Raw genomic sequence first — 13,237 nt, forward strand, 5'->3', positions numbered from 1 at the left:
TCGACAATTTGCCGGACATTAGATTTTCTGAAAATCAAGAGTTAGGTGATTCTAAATCAATTAATACTTCATCATCAAGCATAGGCAGTAGCATGTTGTTTAAAGCAACCATATCAGCAGTGGCCGGCACATTGTTTAATAACGCACTGTCCGATATGGAAGGATCTGAAGAAAGGACAACTGGGACGATCGATGATGATGATCCACATAGTTCCGTGTTATCCACCGTGGATGTCGCTCTGTCCACACTGTACAGCGTTTTTATACATTTGTTCACCGCTGGCAGAGATGCCAGCGTTACCTCACGTGTGGGATCTGCCACTTGCTTTGTCACTGCAATTTTCCCTGGTCGGAAGTCTTTGCAGTATTTGCGAATGTCAGCATGTGCATCGTCCATGAATGCCAGTTTTACAGATTTACATTCCGCCCGACTAGTAGGGGCATGTCAGATTTAGTGATCTTTTTTGTACGTTGACTGATTGCCAACGTTGACTTGACTCTTGTTTAGGCAACATTGGTTCTAGTGGCATGCCCATTTTTAAAGTGGGGATAGAGTGTTGCATTCTATGAATAGACGCCTCACAAAATGGCAAGTGAGATTACAATCTAGCACTGAAAAGTAAAACGTAGAACCAAAACATAATGTAAATCGTACCTGCTAGAATGCCGTCTCAACTCGCCAAACTCGGCAAAGAGGCACTTAGCAGGTACTTCACGAGGTCCGCATGCGCTGGTACACGTGTGTGCCTGATTGTAACTCCTCACGCCAAAAAAGGGGGCGGGGATTACAAAGTAGTGGCGTTAACAGGCTTCTTTTACTCTAAATAAAGAGAGAAACAAGATATAAGTCTCAAATCAATATCAGGAGAGCTTTCTATTATCCTTGAGGTAATTAGGACACCTGTAAATACCATGTATTGTTGTTTAAGGTAGCACAGGTCCAGCGTTTTACTTGTTCACAGGAGTCCAACAGACAGCACGGCAGGCAAAGAGGCACTTAGCAGGTACTTCGTGAGGTGCAAAGTCATAGTTTATATAAACCCAGAAATCCAAAGTAAAGACACAGCATTGCAATGGGATAAGAGCAGTGATTAAGATGTATTCTTAACCTTCCAGCCATCTCCTCTTGTGTTTTGCTAAAGTCACCTAAGTGGAACGGGTATGCCCAGATGTGGGTTCCATGCCTGCCGGCCAAGAGACCCAGGATACTCCTCACTGATGAGGCCCAACAAGTCTGAAACATGTTTTGGAATGCTTGTGGTCTCGTGCAGAAGGGGTGTGACTTAGCAGTTCGGGCTTCACTGCCCCTTTTGGGGTGGGACCAATCCTGATCTGCATATGGTCTTTCCCCTTCTGTAATGGCTTGGCAGGCTGTAAAACGATGGTCTGGATGGTTGCCCAGAGCTTTGCCCGTGGTTATGATTAATTCAAAACCATCCAGCCATCACCTTTCTGTTTTGCCAAAGTCACCCCGAGTGGGACGGGTATGCCCAGACGTGGGTCCCGAGTGTGCCGGGCCTAGAGACCCAAGCTACTCCTCACTGATGATGCCCAACAAGTCTGAAACATGTTTTGGAATGCTTGTGGTCTCGTGCAGAAGGGATGTGACTTAGCAGTTCGGGCTTCACTGCCCCTTTTGGGGTGGGACCAATCCTGATCTGCATATGGTCTTTCCCCTTCTGTAATGGCTTGGCAGGTGAAGAACGATGGTCTGGGGGGTTGCCCAGAGCAATGCTAGTGGTTAAGATAGATTCTAAACTTTCCAGCCATCACCTCTTGTGTTTTGCTAAAGTGGTATGAGAGGAGATTAGTTTATGCATTTTTGTCCCCATGAAAATGATGTCAATTTAAATTACCATTGCCATCTTTCCAAAAACACTGCAAAGAAAAGAAGGGACAAAGCAGACTTCTAATGTCCATTAGGATTGGAGGGTTAATTCTGTTTCAGCACACAATTATATTTACATGATTCTGCAACATTTTAAATGAACCAACATGGTTTTCTCTAAAAAAAAATGTAAACTTCTATCCTAAACTCAAGCCTATAGACTACTTAACATAAAACACATTGGGCCTCATTACGAGGTATGCCGGTAGCCATGCCGCTATTGGCGGCATGGCTGCCGGCAAAACCGCATCCGTGTCCGTGTCCTCAGAATGAGGACTTATCGGACCATTCCGAGTTCAGATGGCCCGGCAATTCCTCACTCGAGGACACGGACACGGTTCATCCCCATTCCCATTTCAAGTGCCCCCTTAGGGCTGAATGGGAATGGGAGAGGGAGTAAACAACGGGCCATTACGAGATGGCCCATTGTTTGCTCCCTCTTCCCCTCGCGGCACCCGGTATGCACGCCTGGTTTTCCCAGGCTGAACGGGTTGAACGGCGCCGCAGCCCTTTACGGCGCCGTTTAACCCGTTCCGCCAGGGTCATAATGAGGCCCATTGTATTTTCCATACATGCGTACATTAGAAATCAACAGTTGTATTAATTCCAAATAGAATTACATAGCGAATGAGAAAGTTATATTTGCATTTGTATTTGTTAATTAATATACTTTTAGCCAATTCGGCTTTGTATATTCAACATTCTTATAAAACTCATTAAAAATATACAATCTTTCTTACATCGCAAGGTCTTGCAAATATCATATTACATGCACGCCAACTTCAAACCTTCATTTACAGCGTGTATTCAGTATATACTGTTCGTACATGTCCCTCTGTGGCATATATCTTAGAATAAAAACCATTTCCTTAAATATACACTATATCACATCACAGGATAGTTCATTTAAAATCGCTACACATTCCATAAAGAATGTCACAAAGAAATACATAAAATGAGTATCATTACCGTTCATGAATTTCTGCGCCATGTCTGTTATTACATTACTGTCCCTCTTATTGTTGTAGGATTTAATCCATTGTGTCCGTAGATTAATCAGCCTTTCACGATCAGCTAGAGTATGTTTTGCAGACTCAATGTTATTCACCACACATAAGTGACACCAGTGATCTTGCACGCCTGATATTAGATTGTGTACCAGTGATTTCGAGTACTGGACATATTTTGAATTTAATCAGCAAGTATGTCTGACTGTCCAGCTACTTGGACAGGCCATTATGTATTTAGGGCAGGTATCAAATTCCATTATGTAAGCTATGAAGCGACTGCTGTTTAATTTTGTCACTAGTTTAACTAGATCAGCTTTGCGGCTATATGCGTCCAATTTCAATTTGACCCACTTTTTGCATTGCCACTGATGATTCTGCCGAATTTCATTTCTAAATCCTAGAAGCCATCTATCGTGGATGAGTTTAATTTCAGATAGTATACCACGTTGAGTGTATGATTCAATCTATGCATAAGCTCTTAAATAACTCACTATGATAGTAGTGTTCTCTACTTTCAAGAGCTTTTCATACCACAGGATTACTCTAGATATGTACACAGCTGTTATGCTTTTCATGTTGAATTAAAATCTGAGGTATTCCACAGATAGTTTCTTGGGCATTCTAAACAGTATTCTTAGCATTTTCACTTCAAGGTTGTTAATTTCCAGAGTTAGACCATGACCCCACACTCCCACTCCATACATGATGACTGGTATTATCTTAACCGTGTATAACAATATGATTGCATGGATTGACATTCTACCTTGCCGCCCAATAAATGCACTTAATGCGTATGCTATTTTCATGCATTTATTTTGCGTTTCAGTCCAATGACCTTTCCATCTAAGTGTCTCATCAATTATCACTCTGTTATATTGATATTGTTTAACACGTTCAAGTGATTGCGACTCATACTTCTATCTATAATTGCAGTTGAGGTTAGATGTTTTCCCTTTGAACACCAGAATTTTTGATTTGCTAATGTTCACCCTCAGGCCATTAGTTATGGCATAATTATTTAGACAGTCTAACAATTTTTGTAGGCCATTTTGTGTTTGCTGCTTGGAGGTCCGCAAGATAAAGGTTAAAAAGGGTAGCGCCCAAAATGCTTCCCTGTTTAACTCTACTGGTTGACATCAAATCAGAAAGTTTGCCTTTGACATTCAGACGTATGCGTATTCTGGTATCACGATATAACAGTATCATCATGTTTAACAGGTCTTGTGGTATTCCCGATGCTGCTAGTTTAGCCCACCGCCTGTTTCACATTATGGTGTTGAATGCTGCGCTAAAGTCTATATAGGCACTGTGTACTACAGACTTTTTTTTATCTTATTCACATATTCTACCGCAGACACTAGTGTCAGTGGATTGTGAGTAGTACTTGAGTTTTGCCTAAATCTGATCTGGTTAGGAGGAAGAATCGTATTGGAGATCCAAGTTGTTAGTTCTCTTAGGATAACTTTTGCGAACAGTTTTCTGGGGATGTCTAGCATTGCTAGCATTCTGTGGTTTGCCAGTCTAGTCCAGCTTCCTATTTTCTGTATTGGCAGGATATGACTAGCACTCCATGACTTAGGCACCTTCCTGGTGGTTCCTATCTCTACAAAAACGGGGTGTAGTGCCAAGGCCCAACGAGGTGCTGCTTTTTTGATTAGCCTGTTATATGTACCATCTGGGCCTGTTGCCCGAGAGGCATTTAGTTTACTAATTATTGGTGTTATATCTGTGACTGAGGCCGTACATTCCCGTATACATGGTGGAAATTCAGTTGTCGCATTTGGAGGGGTCTGGCTATTGAGGGTAGTCTCATAAGCCCATACATTTTCTGCTACATTTTGTTGGAGTAATATGCGATTTGTAGCATCTTTTTTTTATTATTTGAATTTAATTGCATTGCAATTTTTACAAATAGACAAATACATAAACGAGAAAAACTCCAGATCCACTTTTGTGTTCCATATGCCAGTTTGGTCATATTCAAACGGTTTCCAACCAAAAAATGTCTCTTGCTTTTTGATTTATGTATTGCTTGGGAGGGTAGCAATCGTTGATGGATATACTTTCTGAATAAAACGGACTTCTGCAATCACCCATGATGTAGAAGTGCCACTCATCAATGCGAACCATCGTTGATCGTCATCCAGTGTTTGCAGAGAATGAAAAAGAGACTGCTGACGCTCTACAATCAAACCAGAACAATTAATCATCACGTGATGGATTGATTCTTTCTCAGTCTCGATCTTACAGAATCGGCAGCCAAGTGATTGGTTCAAGCCTTTGATGGTCTGGATTTCGTTGGTTTGGATTAAATTAAGACAGGCTCTCATGAACGTGTCCCTAAAACGGTGGTCTGGGAATTTAATTCAAGCCTCTGATGGTCTGGATTTCATTGGTTTGGATTAAAGTAAGACAGGCTCTCATGAACGTGTCCCTAAAACGGCCGTCTGAGAATTTAAGGAGGTAAGGCAGCAATTCATTTAGCTTCAAAGCATGGTGCGGTGTCTCTTTAACCAGTTTAGATATGTTTGCCTTCTCCAAAGTTCGAATCCAGTCCGCACGGAACAGTTTTTCCTTCACACGCATTGGGTTTGTAATGAGATCTACTTCCAAGCAGCACAAGTCTGCCAGAGTTGTCTTAAGATGGGTAACCCAATGAGACAATCGTGCCAACGGGTTGTTCTGTAAGTGACTTCAATCCAGCACTCCACTAAGTCAATGCTTAGTATGGGATGCCCAATGGAAGCCCTTATTTATATATTTTTATGTCAAAGTTCTTTAAATCTGGATGATGAACCCTTATATAACGCCCCTCTCTTTGAATCTCCCCAACCTCACTGAGCCAAGAAGTAGGTTTGTTTTTCAAATTAAAAGCTTTATTTGAAGAATTGAACAATATATATATATCACACTTTTATGAATAAAATAATATTGAATAGCACACTTATGAATATGAACGGTAATCAGCAATGCGTAATATTACAATATGAACACTCTGTTTAATCAGTTAGGAGTAGGAATAGAAAGAATAAGGTAGCAGAGAATACTTTATATGGTTCAAGGAAATGTAAGATGAGAAAGAATACAACACAGAAATAAACTTGATATGATTTCAATCAAAAGATAATATGACCACTTTTTCCCTTGTGACTACTCACTCCCCCCCCTATGCAATATGAAGAGATGGAAATGAGGGCACACAGGTTTCAGAAATACAATCAATAATGCAGTTCAATCCCAGTTTCCCCAGCAAGTTTAGAGAGACACAGGAATGATTTTAAAACAGACAAAAATACGTTTGAATGTGATTGTCATGAAAGGGAAAATATGCTAAAATGATTTTAATTCACTAAAGGATATTCAGCACTAGTGAGAGTTACTTTGGATTGGTTCAGGTCAACACTAGCAATGATTCATGAATGATTATCAGATTGAAACGGAATTCAGCAATTGAAAACAAGAAACAGCGATTTTGGCATGTGTTGAAATGGAGCTAAATGGCAATTCGCTGCAATTTTTCCGCATGCGTGAAACGCGATTACGGAACAACTATACTGAATTGGAATGTCGTTGTAGGTTTGTTGGAAAGCTTAGGATCTTGACAGTTAAATTTCAGTTGTAGGGCGTGCGGTTCAAAGGGTACGGATGTTTTTGTGAAGGTAGATTTTTCAGAAATAAAATCAAGATTTCAAAATGACAGAAGCGCTTTAAAGATTCGGTACCGATATGGACTTAAACTAAGGAGCTATGAAGAAGCAAGACACTCAACGGGCAGCCACCAGAACAGCGGCGCCACTGCTCTGATCTCTGTCCGTCAAGACAATTGTCCCTCTTCAGACAATATCAGCGCAAAGATGATTATTGCTACAATTATCACAGACAATATAACAAGAAGAATTCAGGATGGACAAAAGGTTCTATAATGCAGTTCTGGATGGGTGAAATGGAATATGATTACTTTAAACTAATGGATGACTATGGACAGTTCTAAACTAAATACTCATTCCTAGGATTTGGAATGGAATGGGCCCGTCACAGATCTGGTCAAGGGTTTGGACTTCACTCGCCACCGGACAGGTCTCAGGCACTCGGGTTCCACTGTCAGCACTGCACAGCGGTCTGGGTGGCCTCTTGGACTGGATCTGACGGGTTCTGGATAAACCTCTGCTTTCTGGGTCTGGACCTTGGCTCTAGCACAGGGTTCTTGGCTAGAACAGCAAACAGCTCAGCCAGGCTGTTGGATTTTGAGATGCCCCGTGGATGTTTAGGGGTTAGAATCAGGTTACTAGATTCTGCAGGCCTGCTGAGAAGGGTTCAGCTTGTGAGTTAGGCCTCTCTGCTTCCAATTTCTAGAGTTTGGTTCTAGAGTCTGGTCTCTGGATCTATCTGGAGTCTGGAGACTTCCAGCAGGGTGCTTCGCCAAGAATAGTTGAGTAGTGGAAAAGTGTGTGTGTCCTATCTGTCCTAAGCAGTCTCTATTTATGTATTTTCAAAGTGGGTGGGGAGGCTGATTCTACATGCCCAACCCTCTAAGGATTTGATAGGTTAGAGGATTCCCTGTCCCTTATTGAAGAAAGGATCGGCATGTCATCTTTATGGTTTAGGGAAAAAACCTCGCCTTTGTGTCTGTACAGGATATCCTATTTTCCATAAAACACATATTTACAATATACACCACTTGTTAATATTACATAAATTACCTGCCAGATTAATTAAGATACATTTCGGTTTAACTCTCCTCTTCCTCAGAGCTTGGGTTCAGAAATGACTACTTTTTGCGTTTTTGGTGGGTTTCACAATATTCTTTCTGCACCAAATTTTAGACATGCCTGCACACCCTCTCTGGGCATATTACTGTCATTTCCTATGTTCATAGCAACACCACAGCAGCTATAATATGAATAAATTCCGGGGTTTGGTCTCAGAACATCACACAGCATCCGGCTTAGTCTTAAATCATGAGGGAATTTTTCATTTTAAGAGCCTCAAAGTTTCCCATTTTTGTCAGCTTGGTACAATTTGTTATAAGCATTTTTATAAAACATATATTTGCTTTTAATTCAATTCACATCTCAGTCTGGTCCGCCTCTTAGAGCTTGGCTGACTCAGAGGGTCACATGTCTTGTTTCCTGCCAACAGTGTGTGGTCAGTTACACCCCAAATTAGCATTCCCATTCAGTCCAAGGAATCTATTGTTCCTTTCTCCGGCTGTAGAGAAAATCTCCTACCTTTTTGATTAGCATGCCAATGCAACATCCTCCTTCTGGTGGGAATGACAAGGTGCAAAGGGTTCTCAGGGGAAGCAAGCCTCTTGGAGTTTTAACTGCATCAGGGTACTTTCTGATCAATTGTAACATAGTTCCTTGTGAAAAAAAATAACATTTATAAACTTAAAATAAGCAACATATATTTAAATCAAGCCTTTTTCCACAGGAAATCACTGTGTGGCACTCTATATGGCATTTTGATGGAATTCCCTTCTTTGGCATATTTAAGTTCTGAAACACCAGTTCTCCTGTCAGAATTATAAATCGACAGCACCTGACAGAGGCGAGTAACGGTACTACACCCATTTTGACAGCTGTCTTTCCATCAAGTATCTTTAACATAGGATTTTGTTCTGAGAACATATGATTCTAGCTGACATTGTATTGATGTGGATTCTTGCAGTAAATGATGTGGAACACCCAACAAAGAGGTTGGATCTTTTAGGTGATTTGTGAGCCATGATTTAAGCAATTTTTGGCAATCAAGAAAACAGATTTTCAAACAGCTCTGTGTTTCTTTTTCAATCAGCATTGCTATTTCCAAGTGGTTTCAGGCTACTTTGTGGGTAGCCTAATGGTGGTTTTTGACAGTGATCTCCTGTGCTCACTAAAATAGGCAAAAAGTGGATGGTGGTCTATTTTCCAGGTCTTCACTGCACAATTTCTGGTGGTTTCTAGCAAGCAGCATGCTTTACAGTGGCCATCATGATGTTTCTGCTGCCAGCAATGCACAGTGATGTTGCAGGGCTTGGATGAGTGGGTTGATACATCCCACAGTTCATGATTTCTCTGTTGATTAGTCCCAGCACCTTCGGACCATTAGGTTACATTATTTTTTCGATACAGAGAAAGCCTTTTCCAGTCCACTGCTACTTGAATTGATGATATTGATAGTTCTCTGCGCAGAACGTCGATCTGAACTGAGTCTGGAAGATTTAGTGTTTTTTTTCCAGATGATTGATTCTAGGCACCCCCGGATCTCTGCAGGGATACCCAGGATACCATTGGTGCTGTAGGTTAGAGATGGAATGATCTTCCCCTTCTAGTACGTTACAGCAGCCACCAGGGAAAATCGACCAAATTAAGCGTCCATGATTTTTACTTGGCTGGCCAGTTGTTTGGCTTTAGTTTGCAGATCTTCCAGAAACGTGGTCTCTACCGGGCTGTTGTTAGTGATGGTTCCCAGGTATTTAAATGTCTCCACTTTTTCAATCAGGTTTGAATCCACGTACCACGTAAAGGGCTCAGTCTTCTGGGTCCCTCATTTCAACCGCATACTCTTGGTCTTTGCTTGGTTTCTTTCAAGATGATTCAAGGCGGTATATCTGTGCAGGCTGTCCAGCTGCCTTTGCAAGCCAATTCTTGTTTGATCTATTAATATGAGATCATCCGTGTAAACCAAGCAAGTCACTTTCTTCCCTCCAATTGTGGGTGGAAAGGATCTCAATTTGGCTCAAGATGATGGATATCTGAGGTAAAAAAAATTATATATGGCCGGAGCCAAGGGGCATCCCTGCTTCACTCCTTGATGTGTTGGGATTTGAGATGACAAAAGCCCTGCTTGATTCAGCCGCACTTGGGTTTGGTATCCGTGTGAAGCGCTTTTAGGGGGCCTATTATTTCTTCTGGGCATCCTAAGACTTCCAACTTTGTCCAAAGAAGTTGACGATCGACTCTGTCGAACGCTTGGATGAGGTCCACGAAGGCTATGAAGAGCTGGTTTTTGCTGGAGTGAATCTTATCTTTCAGTATGCTTAGGAGCATAATGTTTGCAGAGGTGCCCACAGTTTTAACGATTCCAGTCTGAAATGGGTCAATCGCTTTAATGTTTACAGTCCAAGCCGAAAGGTTTTCCAACAGGAAGGTTCCAAAGATTTTACCTATTACGTCCAGCAATGCTATTGGTCTGAAGTTCTTCGGATCAGGCTTGTCCCCTTTTTTGAAGATTGGGACTATTACCACTAGCGTCCAAGAGGCTGGAATTAGTCTTCCTTTTGAGATGTCGCAGAAAATGGCTTGGATCAAAGCCGACCATTCCTGTGGGTATTCTTTTAGAATGCCGTTTGTCAATCCGTCCGGGCCAGGTGCCCTTGATCTGTTGAGCTTTTCTATTTTTTCCATTATATCAGAAGCTTCATAGTCACAGTCCCATGAAAGACCCATTTTGTTTAATTTTCCATGGTTTAAATCAGTGAAGAGGGAAGGGAAGTGAGATATCCAAGCCCCCTCGTTCACACTGTTTGATGTTACATCAATATTTGTCTTCAGGGCGCCTTTAATCAATGACCAAAAATATTGGGTCTTTTTACCGTTAAGAGTTCTTAACATTTGTTCAGCGTCTTGCTGCAATAGCGTGTTTTTATGTTGTTTTACCCAAGATTTATACTCTTTGATGTAATTTGCCTCTTTGGCTTTGAGGTCGGGGTTGGTAGATTTTGCAGCCTGCCGTTTGATACGCCTCAATGACCTTTTTTTCATGTACAATAGGGTCAAATGTATGGCGTTGCATAGAGGTGTAACTGTTGTTTGAAGAGCTGCGGTTGAATGGGAGGAGCAGCGGCCAGTAGTCAATAGAGTTCTGAGGTTCTTTGTCTGGATTTCGCACTTCGTAATAAGATTTTGTGAGAGCTATTATATCTTCGGGTTTCATTTGCAGTCTATTGCCAACGTTGTTTATGTCTACACCCACCATCATGGTAGAGCGCCAGGCAGTATTTACATGGGGGAGCGTTAATTCTACGATGTTATGGCCGCTGTTAAAGGTCCTTCTAACACGAATACAGGAGATTAGTTGAAAAAGATCAAGCGTGACAAAAATGTGGTCCAGATCAGAAAATTGAGAGTCTCTTTCCCATGTAGGGATGTTTGAATATTCGAGACCCTACTTTTTTTTACTTGCAAAAGTCCTCTAACCTTCATAAAGCTTGACCATTTTTGGCCTATTAAAGCGGCAGTGTTGATAACTTTTTTGGAGCTTTGCGCCCTGAGTTCTAGGTTCAAGTGCTATATTTAAATCTCCACAGATTATGATGGCGTCAATCTCATTTTCTGCCGTAGCGTTGTCAAGTATTGAAGTGACCAGATCGATAAATTTCACATCTGAAATCGCTGACGGGTTCCAATAACATGTCGCTAATAGCAAGTTTCCGGCTCTTCTGGTCTTTTTTAAATTCACAGTTCATTGACCATTCAACGATGGCTGCCAAGCAAAAGAGGTCTGAGTGGATAATTTTAGTGATGAGCAGGCCCACTCCTGTTCTGGTGGCTAACAAAAATCTTGAGTAGGGGCGACTCTTTTCACCCTTTGCTGCATCGGCTGCAATTACATGATAACCATCTATATGAGGTTGGTTAATGAGCCAAGTCTCTTGTAGGCAGAGTATATCGTAATCGCCCAGGTTTACATCATTTGGGGACGTAAGGTGGTGAAAAACTCTGCTGTTCCAGCATGCCAACCTTAGTGGTTTCTCTTTAGTTTGTTGAGCACATCAAAGAGGTTCCAAGTTCTGCAATAATTTAGTGTGGATATCGTTGCCGGGCAATTGCCACGTTCTGGATGGCTATGCTAGCCTTTTGCAGAGGGCATATTGAATCCATGACCAGTCTTCGGCTAACGGTTCGTTGGTTTCCTTTTCATCCTGACGCCCTGATGTTTTGCCATCTTGGGTAATGTTCTCTTGAGTCACAGTGATCGTGATGGCTGATCGTGGGCCAGATGGCTTTCTTCCTATATTCAGTGGGTCGAGATAGGTCGGTGGTACCAGCACCATCAGGTGCTCGTTTTTTCTCAGCATGGAATACCCAAGCTCCTCAAAAGTGTTTTGAGGGTGATCAGGCTCTCCGTTTTTTAAGCATTCCCTTTTGGGGGCTGGAGATCTTGTTTGTTCAGCCAGGGTTAAATCGTATCCCAAACTTCGAAGATTTTCTGTCTCATTAAGCAGCATTGATCGAACCAATTGAGATGGTATGTGGAGAAAAACACAGCCAGTTCTATGTTTTATACCAAATTACACAATTTTAATGTCTTCAGACATTAGTTGGCGCAGGTTTGTGATACTGTGAAAGATCTGTACAATTGTTCTACGATTCAGGATCCAGTTCTTACTTTTATCCAGTATGGATTCGAACTTAAATGACCTATTCCCTCTCTGATCGATTCTCTGATGGCTGGCCTTTTGGGTATGGTGAGTGCCTCCGTACCATCGTCTGGGAGGAGTAGGACTTCTCGACCCTGTTTTAAAAGAATGATGTCTCTGAGCATTGGCGTTGTCTTGTTTAATAGTGGAGATGACTTTATTGCGCTCAGGCGGAGATGGAGTGTCGAGCTTTGTCGGCTCCTTTAGCGGCCCCCTTTGGTCCCATACGGGGGGTTTTAGGCCTATAGGTTTTCTTATCCATGGATTCTGACTGGCCTTGTTGGGGACTGGGAGTGACAGGCCTCTGCTTTACTATGGCGCTCTTCCTTTTTTCAGATAGTGTTAGGAATTCTGGTGAAAGTGACGTACCTGGGATTTCCACCCTCCTTGCCACTGTTTTTGAATTGTCTTGGTAGGACCCTTTGCCTGAAGTTAGATCAAGGGAGGCCGAGACTTCATCGTCTGCCTCCATAGTTGGAAGTTGTGAGAGGTTGATCAGGTCCGTGAGTGTCTCTGATGATTCACTAGTGAGTCTACGGAGATCGGGACTTGGATCGTCATTATCGCGGAAGGCTCCGAGTGGGAGGCAATGTTCGATGACCTGGGGTTTTTCTTTCACCCTGTTGGCCAGACGATCGTCATGGGTGGTCGATGAATCCGCTTCTTCGTGGTCCTGACCTTTAGTAGTTGGATCCTCTTTTGGACGAGTTACAGTATTGGCGTTTGGCCCGGTGAACTTGGAGTTTCTTTTCTCAAAAATCCAATAATCTTCACAACTATTCACATTTGACATGGTCCTGATTTGTTGACAAGGAGGGGAATGCTGCAGTTGGTCTGCTAATTTCAGGACTACATATCCGTTGCTAGGTCCTCTTGGTTGGGAACCGACAGCGTTAGGCCGTTTCATGCATGAAGGTTTTGTTTTTTTCAGTTCAT

Source organism: Ambystoma mexicanum, chromosome 7p (assembly GCF_040938575.1).
Source record: "Ambystoma mexicanum isolate Mex_15411 chromosome 7p, UKY_AmexF1_1, whole genome shotgun sequence".
In the NCBI taxonomy this organism is placed as follows: domain Eukaryota; kingdom Metazoa; phylum Chordata; class Amphibia; order Caudata; family Ambystomatidae; genus Ambystoma; species Ambystoma mexicanum.